This window comes from Alligator mississippiensis, chromosome 3 (assembly GCF_030867095.1).
Source record: "Alligator mississippiensis isolate rAllMis1 chromosome 3, rAllMis1, whole genome shotgun sequence".
NCBI lineage: Eukaryota > Metazoa > Chordata > Crocodylia > Alligatoridae > Alligator > Alligator mississippiensis.
Window position 1 is genome coordinate 242,150,525 of NC_081826.1, and position 21,631 is coordinate 242,172,155.

Consider the following 21,631-nt stretch of genomic DNA (forward strand, 5'->3'; position numbering starts at 1 on the left):
TGGAGCAGATGGAGCATCCCACAAGAGTATGGGCGGGCCCTCTGCATGCTTGGTGGCAAACCCAGAAGTGGAAGTACTTCCGGTCCACTTCCAGGTCTACTGGGGAGCATGCAGGGCCCGCCCCCCCCGGCCCTCCCAGATTGGTAGTCAGCCACAGGGGGGCCCTGGGTGCCCCCCCAGACCTAGGAGGCACCAGTCACTGAGCCAGGAGGGCATGGGGGGGGCAGAGCACTCCCCGACATATTCAGAAGTGGACTGGAAGTGATTCTGATCCACTCCTGGGTCTGCTGCCAAGCATGCTGAGGAACCCCCGATGTTCCTGTGGGGTGCTCCATCTGCCCCAGCATCTCAGCATTTGTGAGACACCTGGTACCTTGAGGTATGAAGAAAAAATATTTAAAGCTGTGTCTATGTCTGAATTACCAAATCTTTCTGAATCTCTCCGAATTGATTCGGAGGGTTCCAATTTGATTCAGAGAGATTAAAGGGTCTCCTGATTTGATTTGGATTCAGAGATTCAGCCACCAAATTGGACTGAATCTCTGCTGAACCAAATCAGGGCCAGAAGTGTCTCACAGACCTAATATATATATGCCATTCCAGGAAGACTGCTGAATGCCAGAAGCCTAGACATTATAGAAAAGTGGATAATGCTTGTTGAGCTCATAGATTACTACTATTCATCCATATGAGTACAAATGATACTGTCATGTGTGACCATGAGCAGTACAAAGTCCAGGGAGTGAAGGTGAATGAGTTGGGACAGACACATACTGGAGATAAGTGCATGGCTCCACAGAAATCTCTCCAGAATGGCTTTGAGTTTCTTGGCCATGGAATGATAGTGCTGGAGTGATAGAAACACATAAGAGGCAAGGACCAGTCCAGTAAGAGATATGCCAATAAAAATCCTTGCCCCTTGACCACAGAATGATATTCCAAGATGGAGATCAGAGATAAAGTTTGTCTAATAAAGAAAGGAAAAGCATCTTTGTGTATAGACTTGGTAAGTAATGTGTAGTTTTGAATTAGGTTTAATCAGACATGATAAGCCCACAGTTTTAGGTTTACTGTAAAGCATCAAACCAGGAAGATCAAGATGAAGCTTTTAGTGAAGGTAAGATATCATGAAAGGCAGACCCAAGGGGGGAAAAAAAGAGGAAAACAGAACAGTTGGCAGTTTCTAAAATAAACAATATAAGGGTACAAAATCTAAAGCACAAGATAGATAACAAATGCAGCAGGAGACCAACTTGGCTAAATCATGATCTTAACCTGAAATTCAAGAAGGAATTGTATAGAAATGTACAAAGTATAAAAGACTACACAAGCAGATAGGTACAAAATCAGAAAAGCCAAGTTAAAAATAAGATACAACTTGTAACTGGCATTAAGAGTATCAAGAAAACATTCTGTAAATCATGGGCGAATGGTGCTGCCTTAGGGGAGCATGTGCCCCCCCTGCGACCAGTCCTGCCAACCGGGGGGGGGGGGTCACCCTGTGGGTGATCCTGCTGACCGGGGAAGGGGGGGCGGGGGGGGAGGTCCCCTCTGGGCAACCCCACAACAGTTGATCACTGCAGCCATTTCCAGGAGTGGCTGCAGCCACTTCTTGGAGCAAGTGCCAGCTGGTCACTGCAGCCGCTCCCAGAAGTGGCCGCAGCCACTCCCAGAAGCAGCTGCAGCAATCGCAGTGATCAGCTGGCACTTGCAGGAAGGGCACTAGCACTCCCACCTGCCCTCTTTGCCCATCACCTAAGCAGCAAGCATGGCCAACCAGGCGGTGCACCAGCGCTCTCAAGGGGTGCACATGCACCCCTGTGCAACCCCTCTGCATCACCACTGCTATAAGTACATCAGTTATCAGAGGAAGACAGCAAAATACCTGGTCCACTTCTCAATGGGAGGAAAAAGCTAATAACAGATGATGCTTAGAAACCAAAGGGTTTAAGGTCTTTTTTTGCTTCAGCCTTCACTAGGAAGTCTAAATGTTGCCAGATGGTGAAATTAGCATTCTGGAGCTAAACTGAAGCTGAAATAGCAGAAACACGAACTAGAGGATACTTATATAAATTAGATATTTTCAAATGGGCTTTTCCTGATCAAATTCAATACTTACAATACAATATTTAAGGAACTGGCTGAAAAAAATGTTTAGAGCTATTAGGAATTATGGTTGAAACCTCATAGAGAATGGATAACATTTAAAAAGACTGGACAAATATAAATATAATGCCTATATTTAAAAAAGGGAAAAGGAACACTTTGTGAATTGTAGAGCAGCCTAACATCAAGTTCCAAAAGGACACTAGAACAAATAACAAACAATCTTTTGCAAGTACCTAAAAAGTAACAGTATACAAGTAATAACCGACATAGACTTGTCAAGAAGAAATGAAGTCAAGCCAGCAGATTTCTTTCTAGCGAAGTATAATGGACCTGTGGATAGAGGAGGTGAAGTAGATGGGATATATCTTGACTTTATTAAGGCTTTTGACACACTCTCATTTTACATTCTCATAAACAAGTTAGAGAAATGTGATAAAGATTAAATTATTTCAAGTGGGTCCACAAATGGTTAGAAATAATTTGTTCACTATCAAAATGGAGCTGCACAGATGTCTGTCCCAGATTTGGTATTATACAATATTTTCATTTATGACTTGGATTATTTAATTATTACATGTGTAGAAAATACCCATCTGCAAACACTTTGGAAAATACGATTAGTATTCAATGTGATGTTTTAAAATTGGACAAATGATCTCAAATCAATAAGATGCAATTCAATAAGGCCACATGAATTACAGTATAAAAACAAAATGTGAAACAACTAGCTAGGCAGCAGTTCTCCAGAAAAAAGATCTGGAACTTATATGTCAACTTATGGATGACAAACTGAACATGGGACAGCAATATCATACTACTGCAACAACAACAAAAGAAAGAAAGAAGTCATCATACAGGGATATATAAATATGTCTTGTATTCACGACACAGGAAGTAATCCTTCCACTCTGCCAAACACTAGAAAGGCCTCAGCTGGAGAACAGTGTATTATTTTTACAAAACAGAGTTGTGGACTAATCAAAGAGCATTCGGAACACAGCAACAAAAATGATCAGAGGTCTAGAAAATATGGTATATGAGGAAAGCTTGAAAAACTGGATTTATTGAAGGGAGACATGATAACAGTCTTCAAATATGTATGTAAGCTCCCTCTACACGTTATATCTATTGCACAATTGGCTGGTTAATTGTGCAATTAATTTAGACTGGCTACATGCGCAAATTAACTATGGTCTCTTAAAAAGGTCCAACCAGCTATAAAGTTATTGCTCAAAAATGTGTAATAACTTTATAGCTGATTTTTATCCAGCTTTAATTTGCACGTCTAGCCTGTGCCCCCACAAATAGAAGATCACAACTGCTGTGATCTCCCAGCCGTGGGACCACAAGTCCTATCAGCTGCTGGGACTCTCAGCCCCAACTGTGTATGGCGTGCAGCCAGGGCTGAGTCCTGTCAGCTGTGGGCCTCTCAGATGCGGAAGCTTGATATTTGCCAGTGCAGGGAGAACCCAGGATGCCACTTGTCCCCAGTGAACTTGTCCATCCTGAACTGAAGTTCATGCTGCCACATTTTCCCTATTATTGTTACCCATGTAACTAGAATAGATTAGAGTATAATATACTGTATGTAGATTGACAGAGAGATTTATATATCATTACCAACAATCTAAATATCACAGATATTTATTGATTTTTTAGCCTATTGTACTATTCCCACAGAGATAGTGTTGGAAAAGGGAAAAGGCAGCTAAACTATAGGTTTTGTAATGAGCCATTACATCTCACGCAACTCATTTAGGTTCTAATTGCCTTAGCCCATCTAATATAAGTCCATATCCACAAAAAAGTTTCCTAAATCTCACAATCATTTCACCCAAACACAAGCTCAGTTTTAAACATACAGAGTTTCATTTTATGGCATTATTTAGTTTCACGTGACATCAACACTAAATATAATTCAGTGCTTTCAACTTGAACATTAAGGTACTTCTGAAGCTTGGACTCTAAAGGAAGCTCAGGGACTGCAAACCTGTACAAATCAAAACCAAAAAAAATGATGTTTTCAGGAATCCCTGCAAACCAAAACTGCTGGTGTTTCACACAGCTCTAGAATCAATACAATTCAACTTCAGGCAGTCTTTCCAAATTTCCACTCCAGATAGTTGAGCTTAGCTGTCATATTTTAAAAGAACTGTATTTTGCAGGTGGTACAGAATGTGATCATTGTTAGAACCTTCTCTAATATACATGTGCATTCATATGCATTTTTCCCCAAGGTGATTCATACAGCTGGCTGTAGAATACATTTACTAGACTCCTATACATAGGGCTGTCTTTCTGTCATAATCTTTCTTTTCATAGGACAATTTGTGGGACTCCATGATATGCAGCTAGCAGTTCCTGTACTCAAATGAAGTGATACTGAATTTCTATTATGCATGCGTCTTGGATACCTAGCAGCTCTCCATAAAGATTTTATTCATACAGCAGATTTGTTGTTACTTAGATAGTTTCAGACAATTTTAGATTTGAATGGACATGGCAGGAGCTGACAGTATAAAAAGAAATACCAAGAGCAAGAAACATGTAGAACCAAATGATGTATGATGCAACCTAGAGAGCAAAAAACCAAATGGGATGAGACTGTTATAAATAGTCATCTTTCAAGGAATTCAACTTTTTATTTTATTTTTAATATTCTGTATGAATTACATAGGAAATACATATGTATATTCCTTATGTATATATTTTAAATCAAGCTTTTCAAATTTTTTTTCTTGTCCCATACTCTTTGTGCGATAAATTTAAAAAATACATGTCTGAACTGTAAATGTGAAACATAATTTGGCATACAATTTATATAGAGCCATAGCTTTCCTTTTTCAAGTGTGCATGCAACTGAATGCATATTTTTGCAAATAAAACTCAGACAAATGGGGGGGGGGGGGGAATTTGTGATTTTTTGCTTGTTTCCTTGCTTTAATTTAGCCGTTAACCCTTTATTCCTCCAAATGTAATTGCTATTTTTTTTCACCTCAGTGAGGAATTATTCTAACAGGGATACAAAGATAAAATCCTGCACATTCATGCAAATGGTGAAGAAGGAGAATATTGAAGGAGTATTCTCGCTTTGTGAAAGGAGAGGGGAGAACAACACTAAGTGCTGAAAATTCCCTGTAGCAGATAAAACAGGGATGGGCAAAAACAGACTGTGGGCCATAGCTACTCTGCCAGTTGATCCTATGTGACTCACCAGCCACTGCCAGGAGCCTGAGAGGAAGGGCCGTGCACTCGTTTGCTCCCCACTGCCTCCCTCATGCACTCTCCCCATTACACCCAGCTTCCTGGCCAGGACTGAGCAGCACTAACAAGATGCCAGGAGGATGGAGGGGTGGGGAAGGAAAGGAGTCTGCATGCTGTGCAGCCCAGCCCAGCCCCAGCTAAGGTAGAGTGGAGTGGCACAGGATGCAGCCCTCCCTCCTCAGGCTCCCAGCAGGCTGGATAGGATCAATTGGCATCTCCCTGGCCCTCAACAGCTCACCAAAAATCATTAAGTGACCCTCCAGCCCAAATCATTGCCCACCCCTGAGACAGAGGAAGAAAATAAGCCTTTCTTTCCATGCTACTAACTAGCAGGGAAATGCCATTATCAGGATTTTTCCACAGGGTCAACACTCCATCATTCTGGATACATGGGGAAAAGGACTAGGAGTGAAGGATATGGTTATTCCACAGCTTATGTGATCATTCCACAACATCCCACAATTATTCCAAAGCTTTATTAATTCACCTAGGAATTTTCTGGCAATAACTAATGCAGTGAGCTTCTGATTTCTTTCTAAGTTGCTTGCAGCTTCTGATTTGTTCCTGAGTTGCTTCTACCTGACAGACGGCTATACCTTACCCCCTCCTTCACAATAAAGTTAGGGGGCTTGAAAAAGGAGCTTATTTCTTTGCTGACCCAGACCTCATGTTCCTAATTCTCTTTTTTTTCTTTAGGTTATGCCTTCCCCTAAGTCCACTTTCAAAACAGTTTTGTCAAGGAGACAGATCTACCATGAACATACTTGCACTGGACACTTGCTATAAGCAGGAACAGGCAATTTCCTTAGCTCTATCCTCCTCCTACTCCCAGTGACAGGATTTTTCCCAGAGGGTCAATAAGCCATTCTCAAGTTAGAAAGTATGTTGTCCCCACTTCTCTTCTAAGACTTCTTTGTATGGTAGCTGGAAAGAGTAAGGGTCATGATGGACCCTGCCCTGCCTGGTATATCACCTAGCACATCACATTAACCAGCTCAAAGTTGCATGCACCAAATTCCAAAATATACCGATGAGGATCCACCCAAGTCATCCCCAGCAGCCTCTCTTAAGAACACCAAACCAGGTCTCAAGAGGAGTCACAGAGCAATGCCCTGAAATGGCTTCACCAGCATGCCAGTATTTCCAGATTTGGAATATGCGTATTGGGCCATGTTTACAGGGCATGCTGCTGCCATAGAGTGGACATGTCCTTATAGTCTCCATATACTCTCTCTGCCCCAACACAGCTTACCTCGCAATGTGCAACAAAAGCTACTGGGGAATACATTCCCTCTCAAACGTTTAAGGAACATTACTTACACACATATATTAAAAATGGGTTTAAGACAAATTATAATACAGAGGAATTGATAGATCTTGATTAATTTTATAAATAGGCTTCTACAGTGAGGTTGCATGCAGTGGGACTTGATGACCTATGAGAACCCTCAGGTGAGTAGCTCACATATATATGATGGAATAAAATATAATTATACTGTTTTGTTGTTTTTCTATAGTCTTATCTCTCAGATTCACATGCATTTGTTTGAAAAATGGACAGCAGTTCCTTGGGTGCAGATTTCTCAAAGATAAAACTGGCTTCACTACCAGTTCCCCACTTGTTTACAATCTACCTACCAAATGAACAACATTTTCCTTAGATACTTCATTTTCTGGAACTTTTACTGACCTGGTAGAAGGAAACCTCCCACACCAAGGAAATCCAGGGTATAAATTGACATCAAGTTTCAAGTAATCAATACCATTTACCAGTTGTTTCATACTAACTCCTATAGAGAATGCAACCTTGTAAGTCCAAGCCTCCAAGCCTTTGCCTTCCTAGTTGTGCATCTGAGGGGAAAAAAATATGGTAATCTTAAAATCCTATTGATGCTCTAGGGTATTTCATCAACCGCAAAAATTAGGAGTGAGATGCATAGGATGTTTTTGTCTATTTAGAGGAACCCTGCTTATCTGAATAGGCTTCGTGTGGTGACTCTTTTGAAGCTGCGGACTTCAAAGCAGATCATTGACTTCCAGTGGGATAATCACTTAATGCAAGAGTGGGTAGACAGAATTCTTACCACGCAGTAAAGATAGACGTATCCCTTTTTAAAAAGGGAACAAACAAAGCTTTTGCTTCCATGTCCCTACAGTTCCATAGTGGTAGTAACACATTGGTACTGGTTCTCAGTTCACAAGGTTCTAGGAAGTAAAGCACAGTGGAGTGGACTAACACACCTGGACAATAGTATTTATAGAAGCTTGTGTGGCTTCCATTCATTTATAAGGGGGGAAATTCCATGCAAAAAAATCCCCAGAAATTTTTAATCATAAAGAATACCATGAACTGCAGAATAAATAGGATCAGATTGATGTACCAATACACCACTCTAGACAATTAAAAATGTTCTTTAGAGAGTTGATATATGTATACTTTCATGTAGCCATGGCCTGTGAAGAAAAAGTACTGGTGATGATGCAGCACCTTATCTGTTTTATTCCAGATATGTCATTTTCAAATGCTCTCCAGCAATTTTAAACTTGAAAAACATCTGGGGAAAAAGTATTTATTACAGTTTAGATAATATAATTTTATATTTTTTCATGTATAACTGATTAAGATTTTAGAAGTTTCTTGCTCTTCAATTCATTTAAGAAACACTTTTGGTTTCACCCTTTTAGAAGAAGAATGCAAGAGTTAAGTGCAGGGGGTGGATTTAGGATGCTTAACTGTACGTAAATGGATTTATTCACATTACAGGGAATCAGATTGTTGCAGAATCCATTAATACTTGCCATCTCTGTATCTGTTGTACTTAGGAAATAATTGTTAGATTTTCAGTAGTATTAAAAATCAAGGTGCAATGATGAAATGCAAGTACAGAACAGCTCTGTCTATGCTTTGAAACAGAAACATTTGTTTTTACAGCTTGTTAAAAAAAAAGTAAAATTCCAGACATCTGATTTCCCTCCACTGTGGGCTTTTATTTATTGAAAAGCACTGAAGTTAACCATGCATCTCATGTTACACATCTGATTGTTCAAACCACAGTATACGCTTGACACATCTTGATTGAGATGCAGCTAGAATTCAAACCGGCTTAAAAGGAAGGAAGAGAAAAAGAAACAATGGGACCTTGTTTCTCAAGAGGCCTTCAACCCAGCTTTTGCACACCTACATGTGCGTTAAGGACAACATTTTCATGTAAAACCTCTGTTGTACAAATGGAGGTTTTACATGAAAATGTTGTCCTTAACAATGGACTTTGCATATGAAAATTCAGTTGCCTACATTCTCAGGCACTGGCATTGTTTAACTGCATCTGCAGGAGATGGTGTGCAATATACAGGGTCTTCATAAAGTCCTTGTGCACTTTTAAACTTTAATAACTTACGTTGTAGGTATGATAGAAACAATCTGTAAATGGCATTTAAAGGCAATTTTTTTTAAGTTTTAGGAAAATCAGAGTACACAATGCTAGACTTCATCATAACAACCATCCATCATGATACAGTGCTCAATCTGATCTTCCAACTCCTTGAAAACATTTCCCAGTAGCTCTTGAGTTACTGCACTAATTGCATTGGTGATTCTAGCCCTAAGTTCCACCAAAAAACTTGGTTTTGACAAGTATACTACACTTTTAACATGTCCCCATAAAAAAAGTCCAACAGTGACAGGTCAGGTGAACGAGGTGGCAAAGCAATTGGTCTAGCTCTGCCTATCCACTTCTCTGGGAAAACATCATTTAGGAACTGTTGTACATTCAGAGCGTAGTGGCATGGAGCTCCATCTTATTTAAGAATATATTCATTATTACTTATGAAGTCTAGCATTGTATACTCTAGTTATCCTAAAACTTTGATAAATTTGCTTTTAAATGCTGTTTACAGATTGTTTCTATCATACCTACAATCTAAGTTATTAAAGTTTAAAAGTTCACAAGGACTTCATGAAGACCCTGTATTTATATACACACACACACACACATACATACACACACAGAGGTACATACACATGAGGCTAGGAGTTTAAAATTAAATTTAACTTCAAACTGCTATAATCCACCAGAAGTACCATTTCTTATAGTTTTCACCTGTCAAACATCCTCATGCTGAGAATGCTTACTATATATGAACACTTAAAAAACTCAGGGGCAACTACTAGATACTCAGCACTTTTGAGAATAGGGCAATTCAGATGTCCAAAAATGGATTTTAGAGCCTAATTTTAAAAACTCACTTTTTAAAATCTGGACCTCAAAAATTTGGAAAGGAAGAACACTTGAAGAACTCCTTTATGGTTCCCCAGTTAGCAAAAGAAAAACCATGGAGTAGGTGTTGTTAAAAGCTTGCTCCCTCTCACATTGGTGGGCTTTGAATTTTGCAGTTGGAGGGCACAAACATCCTACGACAGCCATATTTAAATCATAGATAAGTGGACACTTTGAAGCAGAGGGCATAGTCCCTTTGAGGCCAATGCCTTCTTTTACACATGTTCTTGCATTTCATAAGGGTTTCAAGCAAAAAGAATCAGACCTTTCACATATGCTGACATTCTTTTGGTGAACAGTACTTGCAGTATGATTTATGAGCCTAGAGCTAATTTATTGTCCTTCATTGCTGTGAGATCTATATGCAGAAACAGAATAGAATATATCTTTTAAAAATTGTAATAGCTACAACTACAAAATTTTATTTTATTGTACTTACTGGAGTAGGTTTTTGTGGAGAGTTGTTTTGTCTTGTCTTGTCTTATTTTGTTCTGTTTTGGTTTTTTTGCCAAATCTCTAGTCATCTGGCTTTATGATGTGTATAAACTAACATTGTGTTTTACTTCCTATATACTGTTAGAAAATAACAAAAGACATGCACTTCAAAAAATTGTAAGTAGAAATAGTTACACAGCAAAAAATAGTGGAGAATCCATACAGTAGTATCTTTCATTGCTAATGAGTTAAAAGGATACCACAGTGTATTTATAAATCACTATACAGTATCACACAGTTTATTTAAATTCATTGTGCCTCATTATAACTGAGCTATGCACCTTTAGGTCTGAGTTGATTAGGAATGCTACAGCTCAGAATAGCTTTTAATTCAGCAAAACATGGTTTGACCTTTACCATAATCCTGTGTGAAACACACTATAGTTTAGACATTAATAATGATGTTACTTCTTTTTCAGACTGGTAAGATGCTACTAAAAAAAATTGTATTATTAGTTAACAGGGCCAGGCCAATTTATCAAAACCAAATTATCCTTCTGTGTATAACTATAGTACTTAATTCTGAGTTCTTCATCTCTCATAACTATTACCTACTCTTTAAAAATGCTAAAAACTAAACTGTAATAGTATCATGTCAGAGTAATAAGTCACATATGCACACTTACTGAGTCCCCATGGACTTACACTGCATGCATTTAAAGATCTGTGCAACATGATGTACATTTTATAAGCTAAAGCATCTCTTGTGTTTGACCTTTGTCATCATATTTAAGTCTAACATTTCCTTAAACCACCTTCTGGTAACTCTGCCAATTCACCTAATGACTCCTTGTAGCTCTCCTACTATTGTAACCCCATTTAAACATCAAATTTGAACATAGAAACTTAAAAGAAAATCAGTATTAATTTTCTATAGTATTGGCTTACTACAGGCAGGTTTATCATTGAATCACTTTCCTATAGAGATACCCACTTTTCAAATACAACTATAGTCCTGATACTAGTTCAGAGATTTGCCTGAGTACAGACTGAAGAAATGAAATAATGTACACATTAGTAAAGAAATGAAAGATGTTTAGTCTTTGGTTTCTCCCTAAGTTAACATTTAGAAAAATGGAAGAGTCCATATCTACAAGCTAGTGCATCTTACCTGTACTATATAGATGTAGAAGGGACGCAAGCTGTATTATTGTGGTGAGACAAAATCAGTTCATACCGAGTCACTGAAAAGCTTGGAAACTTCTCTGAGTCCTGGTAAAGAAAAGCTTTCAACCCGATTCACAAAAAACAAGTCACGCTTCCCCCACTCACTAAAAAATAGAAGCAAAGAACTTTAGAGAGGTAATCATACACTTCAGTACAAAGGCATGTGCTCAAGCTTATAATTTGCATAAATAAAAAGTAGCATGTGTTACACCAAGTATCCTTTTATTCTCTTAGGGCCTTGTTACATGTTAATTTTAGGCTGCTCCCGGAGCTCTTAACACCTAGATTGTCCACATGTTAATGCCTTTAAGTGGCTTAAATCATTCATTATGCAGCTCAAAGTTATGCCACTCCAGGGCAGAATTATCTCTTGATCTACATAACCCTGCCACTCCCCACAGATGTGCCACTCAAGTTAAAGGTATGACTAGCATATGACTAGGCATGATCGGCTAGCACTAAGCCGGTCAACATTTGTGTGCCTCACAGTGTAAAGTGTAACGAGGCCCTTAGGTTTCGCTTAGATTAGGGAAAGAGGTCAAGACTAGGGTCACAGTTAACTACCATGTATTAGGTAACCCCAAGTTTTTCGTTTTCCTCTGCTTGCTTTCCAGGTATATTCTTATAGAGCTATGAAGCTAGGTAGTAATATGACTTTTGCAAGCATAGTTTATGAACGCCTTCCAAATATTTAAAAAGTAGAAAAATTTGTACATTCATTCTCTCTGCCTTCTCTCCCTTCAAGAAAAAGAAAAAAGATCTTAATGCATTAGGATTTTGTTTACATATGTTTGGGTGTGAGAAGAGGGGTATTGCATCTGCATGCACAATTACTGAGGGAAAGCCACGCCATAAATAGTAGGTTTATGTTTAGTTGTGAATGGCCTATGTAAAAACAAACTTCTCGTCTGATGAGATCTGGTGTCTATATCTATATGCCCCCGCCTCCCCCACATGGCCTGCCTCATCACCCAAAATAATCAAGGAAAGAAAGGTAGCACTGTGCCAGATCTGAAACATGTGCTGAATGGAGAGAAGAAAATTACCCATCTTTTGGCAGGCAATTTGACCTGCTAATTATCCACAAAGATTCAAGTAACAAACACCTATCACAACATTTTCTCAAGTCCTGGGGCTTTTAAAAGAAAATATAAAGGCATCTTTTCCTAGAAAATATTGTCTTTCATCTTCACACTCTTTAGAAAACTAGGTCTTTTCAAGTTTTCTGGCTAGCATGTTGCTTTGTGATATATCATGTGTTACATCTAAATGCATCTGTCGTGGAGCTTTGAATTGACACATGCTCCTAGTTATACCTATTTGCTTAAGTATTATTTACTTCTAAAGAACTTGGTAAATACAATGTCACACATTATACACATACTTCTTATACACACATAATTTTATATCGCTGTCATATTAAGCGTATTAGAGGGGAAACTCAAATGAGCGCGTGATAGAATAATACATTAGCAGTGCTCTTACATTTATCCAATCAGTATTAGTGTACTGTAAATATATACCAATCCAGCATTTTGCAAGTTGCAATATTTGTGCATTTTGCAAATACAAATTATTTCCAAATACTTGTTTACATTATCTTTGAAGCTGTACATGTAATCAAATAATATTCAATAAATATTAAAACCAATTCTTTCACTTCTTCTATAGTAACAATTGGTATTGTATAACCAGCTCTAAAACAGAACTACTGAAAGCAGTATAATAGGCAGGGGCAGTGGTAAAAGAAGGTGACTAACCTCCCCCTTCCAATTAGCAGGAATGCCAAGTGACCCACATTTCATAGGACAATCCCTTATTTATCCTCATTGTCTTGCATCTTACTTTGCCCTGTGGTGTGAGAAAACACATTGCCAGGTCTCCAGGGGAAGCACACTGGTTGGCACGCCACTCTGCCTGAAACCAGGCAGAAGAAAAAGTGTGTGGATCAAAGAAGTACTTCCCTCCTCAAATCAGGCATAGCAGGGAATAAAGTACAAATGGAGTAAGTGGAGTGGAAGCCAATGTGCCCACCTGTGGGGGAGAGATAAAAAACACAATTATAGTTTTGGTTCTTATCCTACAAACATAGCATCCTAGTGTTAAAGGCCTGATCCTAAATCTGGTTTACGTACTTAAAACCAGAGAAATGAAGAAAAACATTTTAAAAGAACAAATGCAAAAAGAATAAGCCAGTTAAAAGCATACATTTCCAATATACTTGGAACTGAAATGCAATAGAAACATGACATGAAAAAGAACAGACTCAATACATTAACTGTATTTTGTATGAAACCAAATACAGTTTCTTAAATACCAGAGCTTTCAAACAAATTCTTATTAAAGGACTAGATCAGCTGAAAGAAATCAATTTTAGTGCACCAAGGTCAGCCTTTTAACAGATTTCCATTATACTTACCACATTAAGAGAGAAAAATTAGAGGGATATTCAACAGAATGAAGGAAATTCATAAATGCATTCAAGTTCCCTTTTATCTGTGTCTCAGGAAATGTGAAATGTTAAATCATTTACCAACATTCAAAAGTTCTATTTTTTTTAAATACATTTAATAAATAGAAAACATCATAGATTGCCAGTTGAGGAAAGAAACCTCAGGTTTACAAAAAGAATGTGGAAATGAAGTCAGTGGTACTGCCTTTCTCATGCACTGAACTGGAGGTAACTCCAGTAGTAGGGTGAGTAGAAGTTTTCCTGATTGTTAAGTCTTTGGCATTTTTACAGAAACCTGCACCTAAAGCATCAACACTCTTTATGATATGCCAAACCACCAACTTGCAGTACACTCTAACAGTGGATGTTCAGAGAATAAATTGTTTGAAAATAATAAGTCCTCAGAATCATCCAAATCCCATAGAAATCATAGATAGTTACAGCTAAAAGGCTATTAAAATATATTTAGCTTTGTGCAGTTGGAAGCAAGTATTTGTTTGTCAATTAATATTTAACAAAATATATGTATATTTGCCACACCACAAAACCTAGGCTATTAATTAGAGGTGGACTTTCCTGGCCTGTACAATGGCTCTGATAATAGTCTATGATTTGAATATGATGGATTCCAGAGGATCATGCCATTTGCCTGTAGAAACCAACATGCCATGCCTCTCCAACTGTGGAATCATGACTTCCATCAGCTATAGGATTAGTGGAAATCATAATTGCCCAAATTAAAGCACATGTTGCTTTAAAATGCTGCCTTTTTGAGGTCACATAATTTAGAGCTAAGAAAGAGTCCTGGTATTTTAGACCTATCCCCAGACACCAAGTGGTGAGCTATACAATGTATCTGCATGTATTAGCTAGAAGTCCACTATAACAGGTTTCCTAGCATCCTGTGTACAGTGATAGGATTTCCTGATCCATGAGGGAGATTCTTGATAAAGAAACTTGTGGAGAATGGTTGAAAGATTGATTAGTGCATGGAGAAATGTGCTCTGCAGACTTTCATCAAGACTGGTTACCCTCTGTCTAGCCCCAGTGTTGCTGATTCATGGCCTGTTCCCTGAGTATTGGCTCCCTATTTTCTCTATATTATTCCGACTGACCTTTCTCCCAGCCTGCATCCTCTGTCTTGTTCCTATCTGCTCCCTCTGCCTTGACCCTCAGCTTCTGGACTCATGGCTTGTGCCCTTTTCTCTTGGCTTCTGGCCTATGGTTGTTGTAGCAATCTTCCCCCAAGTCCCATGTCTGTGCTGCACTGGACAGTATGACAGCAGGAGACCAATGAACTATCAGCTGAAAAGCAAATGGAACATTTCTTAACCTTTATCCGTTCCCATGGGGTAATTTCCTACCCCAGATGCATATTTTGTGCAATATCTTAAAGTTAATTAATTCTAAAAAAAATTATTTTTAGGACACTGTCACTGGCACCTCAGTGTACAATATCCCCAAAGAACAACCAGCTTACACAAATGGTTTGCTCTCTGTGGATGAAAAACTTCCCAGGGGAACATGTTACCCCAGGCATGAATGTATTTTTCCATATGGGGTAACAACTTACCCCAAACCCATGTTAACACATTGTTAACTTGTTACCCCAATGCAATTTCTGTATAAATGACAGACCTAGACCTGTTTGTGCACTTTGGGTGGATGCATCTTAAAGGTCACCATTCATTCACACCTCATTCATGTCTACTTCAGGTATCCATGGTAACTAATGGAGGGTCATCCTCCACTCTGTTTTTGCAGAAGATGTGGTAATCCCTTTTGCTAACCACTTTGTTTTCAGGCTGCAAGGTCATCAAAATACCCTGCCCTTTGCCAAACCTCCCCCCCAAAACCCATCATACCCAAATCCACCTCTGCTCTCTTTTCTCATGGCAAAACTGTGCCTCACCTGCCCCTTTCATAACATACAAGCTAGTTTGCCCTGCCTTTCTTGGAAGTGAGGACAAAGAGCAAAGGAACAGCAGAGAAGAAATAGAACAACTTCATACTGCAATACAGAGTACACTGTGAAGTCTCCTTCAACAGTAAGGGCTTGACACCCTATGCCCCTTTAACCTGCTCTCAATAAGCCCCTGCATATGTGGTTTCCAAACATCATCCACCTAACATTTGGCTTGCCTGCAAAGGGTGGATGCAGGTCTCTGGCTTCTGTGCCCAGGAGGAAATGGTGCTACCTGCACTGCCATAGGGCAGGGCAGAATTGCTTCTGTGACAGCATAGGTGGACAGGCTTGTCTTGATTATTATTTTTATGCATTCAGCAGTAATCAATTTTTTTTTCCTGCAGTCCAGGATGAGAAGGCAGCGCATATTCAGTGCTGAAGCCTGTCTTGCACAGGTAACTGGGGATGATAGCAACACATCCACTGATGAAATCTTATCCCAAGGCAGTGAGGATGCTGACTTTGTTCCAGACATGGGAGATTGTTCAGAGCAAGAAGACCATATGTCTATGGAAGCTTCATCCAGCTCAGGTGAGGCATCACAAGCAGAAGTGATGCCAACATTTCCAGTGGGAAAGGAAAGAGGACCAGCCTGGGGCTGCAGTGGAAAACTGAGAAGAGCTACAGCAGGATGTGGAGCAGAACCACTGCCACCACCCTGAGAAAACATTGCAGATGATGACACCTTTAGAGGAAGGAATGGCAGAGTGTGGGGAAAAAGTCCACAGCTAATACATCATTGGAGAACAGCCAAGGATATAGTCCATGAAAGTGCTGGGCCAACAAGAGAAAGTAATAAAGACATAGTGGTGGAAACGTTCCACCTGTTTCTCTCACAAGATATCCAGACTGTTATCATAAGAGAAACAGAGAGGCAGAAAGAAGATTCAGGGAGTGGAATGATAGTCATCCTGAAAATAGAAAGGAGTGGAACAAGCTGCACAAAACAGTTGAAAGCCTACATTGGCTTCCTACTGCTGACTGGTCTATACCATGGTGCTCAAGAGGCACTGGAGGATTATGGTAAGGGCACAGGAGGAGTTGTGGGGGCAACGCACCGGCCATCCTTGCTTCCATGCCACCACGAGTTTAAAACGATTCTGTCAAATCACCTACCTGAGATTTGACAACAAACTGATATGTGAGGAAAGGAGAGCTGTGGACAAACTTGCTGCCTTCAGAGATATTTGGACACAATTTGTGGAGCAGCTCAGGAAATGGTATATATATTCTAGGAACACACGTGACAGTAGATGAGCAGCTCATTGCATTCAGGGGTCACTGTCCCTTCAGACAGTATATGCCCAGCAAGCTTACCAAATATGGCTTGAAAATTTGGTGGTGCTGTGATGCAGCAACATCATTCCCCCCTGTCTGGAGATGTGTACCTGGGCAAGCAACCAGAAGCTCCACACCAAGGTAATCTTGGTACCCAGGTCATTGAAAAACTGGAATAAATTACTATGCTTAAATGCATGTGTAGACAGTGACATAGAGATTAGTGTACTCTGACTCAAATTGAACTGGAGTTTATTCAGGGTGCGTCTATACATTCATTAATGTGCTTTTGCTAATGCACATTAAATTTAGTACCTCCATTGTGTGGTACTAGAAAAAGTTGCATTAGCCTATTTTAATGCACATTAGCGAAAGCGCACCTTTTTTGTGATGTTTTAATGATCATTAAAATAGGCAAATGCACATTAAAGCACATGTGTAGACACACCCTCAATCACATTAATTGCACATGTGAATGTGCCCAGACATATTCAGCTTTTTTAAGCCATTAAAGGTGCTTTCAGAAGGACTAGGCACACTGCAGATTGAAGACACTAGACTTGTATTCTTAGAAAAATCCAGCTTGAACAAACAAAGAACTCAAAACACATACCAAAACCAATATAACTAATATGAAACGCAAAAGTTGTAACATGAACCCAAAACTGGAGAAAAAAGATGAAATCCAGCAGATGAAATAGATATCTGAGTTCCTTCCTTCTTTAGTATTTAAAAATTGAAAAATATAAATGTCTGTACAGGAGGGTTTGCTAGTCTGTTTCATAAAAATGGTAGAAAACTTTATTGGTAAGCAGCACAGCTACATTGAGAATTCTATTTTTTTTTTATTTTTTTTTAGATAAGTCCTGCCTTCTTGTTCTCTCAGTTCAGCATCAATCAAGCATGTTTTTAGCACATTCAGATTGGTTTGGTCGCAACTTCTTAATAGGTGAGAAAAAAGCAAATAAGTTGGTAAAAGTGCATTCATATCAAAGGGCAGGTACACAAAAGTGGTAGGCCTAACTAGTTAATACACTAGGGACTCAATTACCATATCCTGTACTTTATTTACAGCATTGCAAGCTTTCCATTTTGGACAATATGTGCCTTTTTATGTTTAGGGAATAAATATCCCACAAATTGAATCATAAGTTATATGAAACCCTGCACACATATATATCTTAGTAAGGCATATTATATTCTGGTCTCCATGATTTGTCACCAAAAAAAGGGGAGTGAGACTATTATTTATTATTTTATCTTCGATATTTATCCTAAGATTTTAAACTAGAATATAGTAGGGCTCCTACTTCAGGGGGGAAAAAACCTAGCATATAGGTCAACATTTTATCATTTAGAATTTTGTCTCATATTCAATCTTAGATCTCCATTAAAATGTTGTGAAGCATCAATTAAAAGATTGATGTACACTACAAGGAAGGAGTAAGATACAGAATACTTAAATTTATACAAGTCCAATAGTGTACAAAAACTAATATACAGAAATTCATACTTTTGTTTTAGTTTTTCTGGCAGTACTACCTATTAGGTATTCTACTTATAAAAACATTAACATTTGAAGAACAATATTTGAGAACAACAAGTGATCAAGTAAGCTCCAGGTTTTCCCTAAAATTAATAATTTAATAGATTATGATGTAATAGTCTTGATAAAGATTTTTTTTTTAATATTCTAACATTAAATTCTAAGAAAAAAATATTTTCTTTTACAGACATCCCATCCAACAAAAACTTCAGTAACTGCTTCCTTCAGTAAATACTTCCTTCAATTCTTCTCAAGCCATTTGGGGAAATCTATTTATAATTTCTTCAGTTTTGATGTTATAAATGTATTAAAACATTGCTATAACATATCTCCTATTTAGTAAAATCTACATTTTTTTTTTTGAGGGGACCAGGGCAAATGATGAACTAGCTAGATTCGCTCCAAATGTTATTTGAAAAAAATATATCTGCCATCAGACAAATGGCATTTGTGAAAAGTGAATAAGTCCCCAAGAGATTTATAAATTTGTAAAATAAACAATTGTCTACCTGAGAATTCATGCTATCTGTAATCATTTTTCATTATTTTTTATTTTTCTTGTTAAAATATGAAGTGATTTAACTCAGGGGCAAAAATAATATAAATTGTTGACCAAGGAGTAATGAATAGTGATCATTCAAATTCAGTGGTTTACAGATGAGAAAGTGTAGACATGGTACTACTAGTAGGACTGGCTGGAATATTTTCATCAAAACTTTTTTTGTAATAAAAGCACAATTCAAACTGAACTTTTACTTAAATTATTTTATTTCAATCAAAATGGCTATAGAAAAAGATGGTGTTCATTTTTTTTATTTTGGGGATTTTGAAATATCATTTTGAAGATTAATGTTTGCATGTACACACTATTTTTATTATTTTCCATAATAGTATGCTATTGTTATTATTGCTATTATTATTATTATTATTATTATTATGTGGCACAGATGCCAGAGCATGGCATACAAAGTCATTTTGCTTGGCGCACATACCTCAGGACAGATGGAAGGAAAGGGGCTAGGGCTGCACTGCCACAATAAGGATAGGGTCCCTCGTGGCTCCACTGCCATCTGCCCCTGGCATGCCAACGTCTTACAAGTTGAGGCTGTGGGTGTTTTTGGCATTCTGCCCAAAAACATTGCCAACCCCTGTGTTAAGTTTTATTGCAAATTAGAGTGAAAATAAATTTTGAAATGCCAGAATTTCCCATGAAATGGAAATTCCAAGTTTCAACTAGTTCTACTTACAAAAAAAAGTAGAACAACCTAAACAAAATGCATTGCAGATATGTTGAGCATGGTTTGCAAAAAAATACACAATTAATGTATTCACATTCACCCTTTCTTTTATATTGCACATATGTGCATAATCATACACGGAATACTATAATTATACTAGTTGAAGATTGTGCCACATTCACTTCCCTGTGCAAAACTGATCCAATGGCTGAAAGGTAGGAGATGGGGGGCACGGTGGGAGTAGTTAGGCTAGAATCAAATGAGTTGTGAGATTAAGGTTTCAAAAAAGTTTCACTGAGAAAGAGTACACCATGGAGAGGGTCCAGAGGAGGGCCACCAGCATGATCAGGGGGCAGCAGGGCAGGCCTTACGAGGAGAGGCTAAGGGACCTGAACCTGTTCAGCCTCCACAAGAGAAGGCTGAGGGGGGATCTAGTGGCCTGTTACAAACTAGTCATGAGGGACCAGCAGGCATTGGGAGAGTCCCTGTTACCCCGAGTACTCCCAGGAGTGACAAGAAATAACTGTCACAAACTGGCAGAGGGTAGATTTAGACTAGATATCAGGAGGTGCTACTTCACTGTCAGGGCAGCTAGGATCTGGAACTAACTTCCAAAGAAGTGGTGCTGGCTCCTACCCTGAGGGTCTTTAAGAGGAGGTTAGATGAATACCTTGCTGGGGTCGTTTGACCCCAGTGCTCTTTCTTGCCATGGCAGGGGGTCAGACTTGATGATCTGCTCAGGTCCCTTCCGACCCTACCAGCTATGAAACTATGAAACTACTTGAAGCTGCTGAGTTTGAACATACCTTTCCTGTTACAATCAATAAGCTCTACTCAATTTCTGACCTTTGTTAGGCCTGCTAGCTGCCTGCACACCTCTCTGTGGAAAGGCTGTTGTAGTTAAAGCTTCAACCTCCTATCTGTTGGACTCTCTGAAGTCTAAGGCCATGTTCCAAAATCACCCACGAATCTATAGACTCTTTGAATGAATCAGGCCTCCACTGAGTTAGACCATTTCTTTATAACAGCAGGAAAGTATCTTCCATTTTGACATACCAGATATTAAACTGATCAAAGTTTGTTACTTTCTAAGTTACTCTGTATTTCTGTAAAAAAAAATTACTGATTATTATTATTTTATACTCATCTGTATAGGAACAATTTTAGATATTTGAAGTTTCACCAACAATTAAATGAATTGAATAATGTGATTTGATTTTATTTGATTAGTAATAACTTCTACTGGCAAGGATATCTCCTTTCCCCTTTACCTGCCATGTATGCACAATGGGCACCCAAGCAATACTATGAGGTGTGAACCTGTTGGGTGTTCAAGTTCCTTAAAAACTGTTCATTCAAAAGAAGGGTGTGCCTTCTTCCTATTCAACACTTTTTGTGACTTATTGTGACATGCAAGTGTCTTATAAAAAGGGTCACCTTGGGCATTTATACATGTGCTCCAGGAGCGTGTGGCAGAGGGGAGGTTTTAATTACAGCAGCTCCAAAAGCCACTCTAATTAAAGCTCTCGGACTGTCTTGTGTGTCAGCATCCTTGTGCTTAAAAACAGCAAGAAGACACTGGAGGCTGCTGAAGCATGGTAATTACCATGCGCCAGCAGACTCAATAATCACTGCTTACGTATAGGCACCCCTCATGTTAACAGTTTTTAGTTTTAAGCAAGGTGGAATAGGGTAACACTTAGATGCTTGAGCTCCATTTGATACATAATAAGGAGAACAGGATCTGTCCTTACATTTTTAGAATAAGTTAAAGTGCTATTTTCTTCAAACCTTTAAGATTATGCTAATGTATTTGTACTACAGTAGCCTATGATAAAT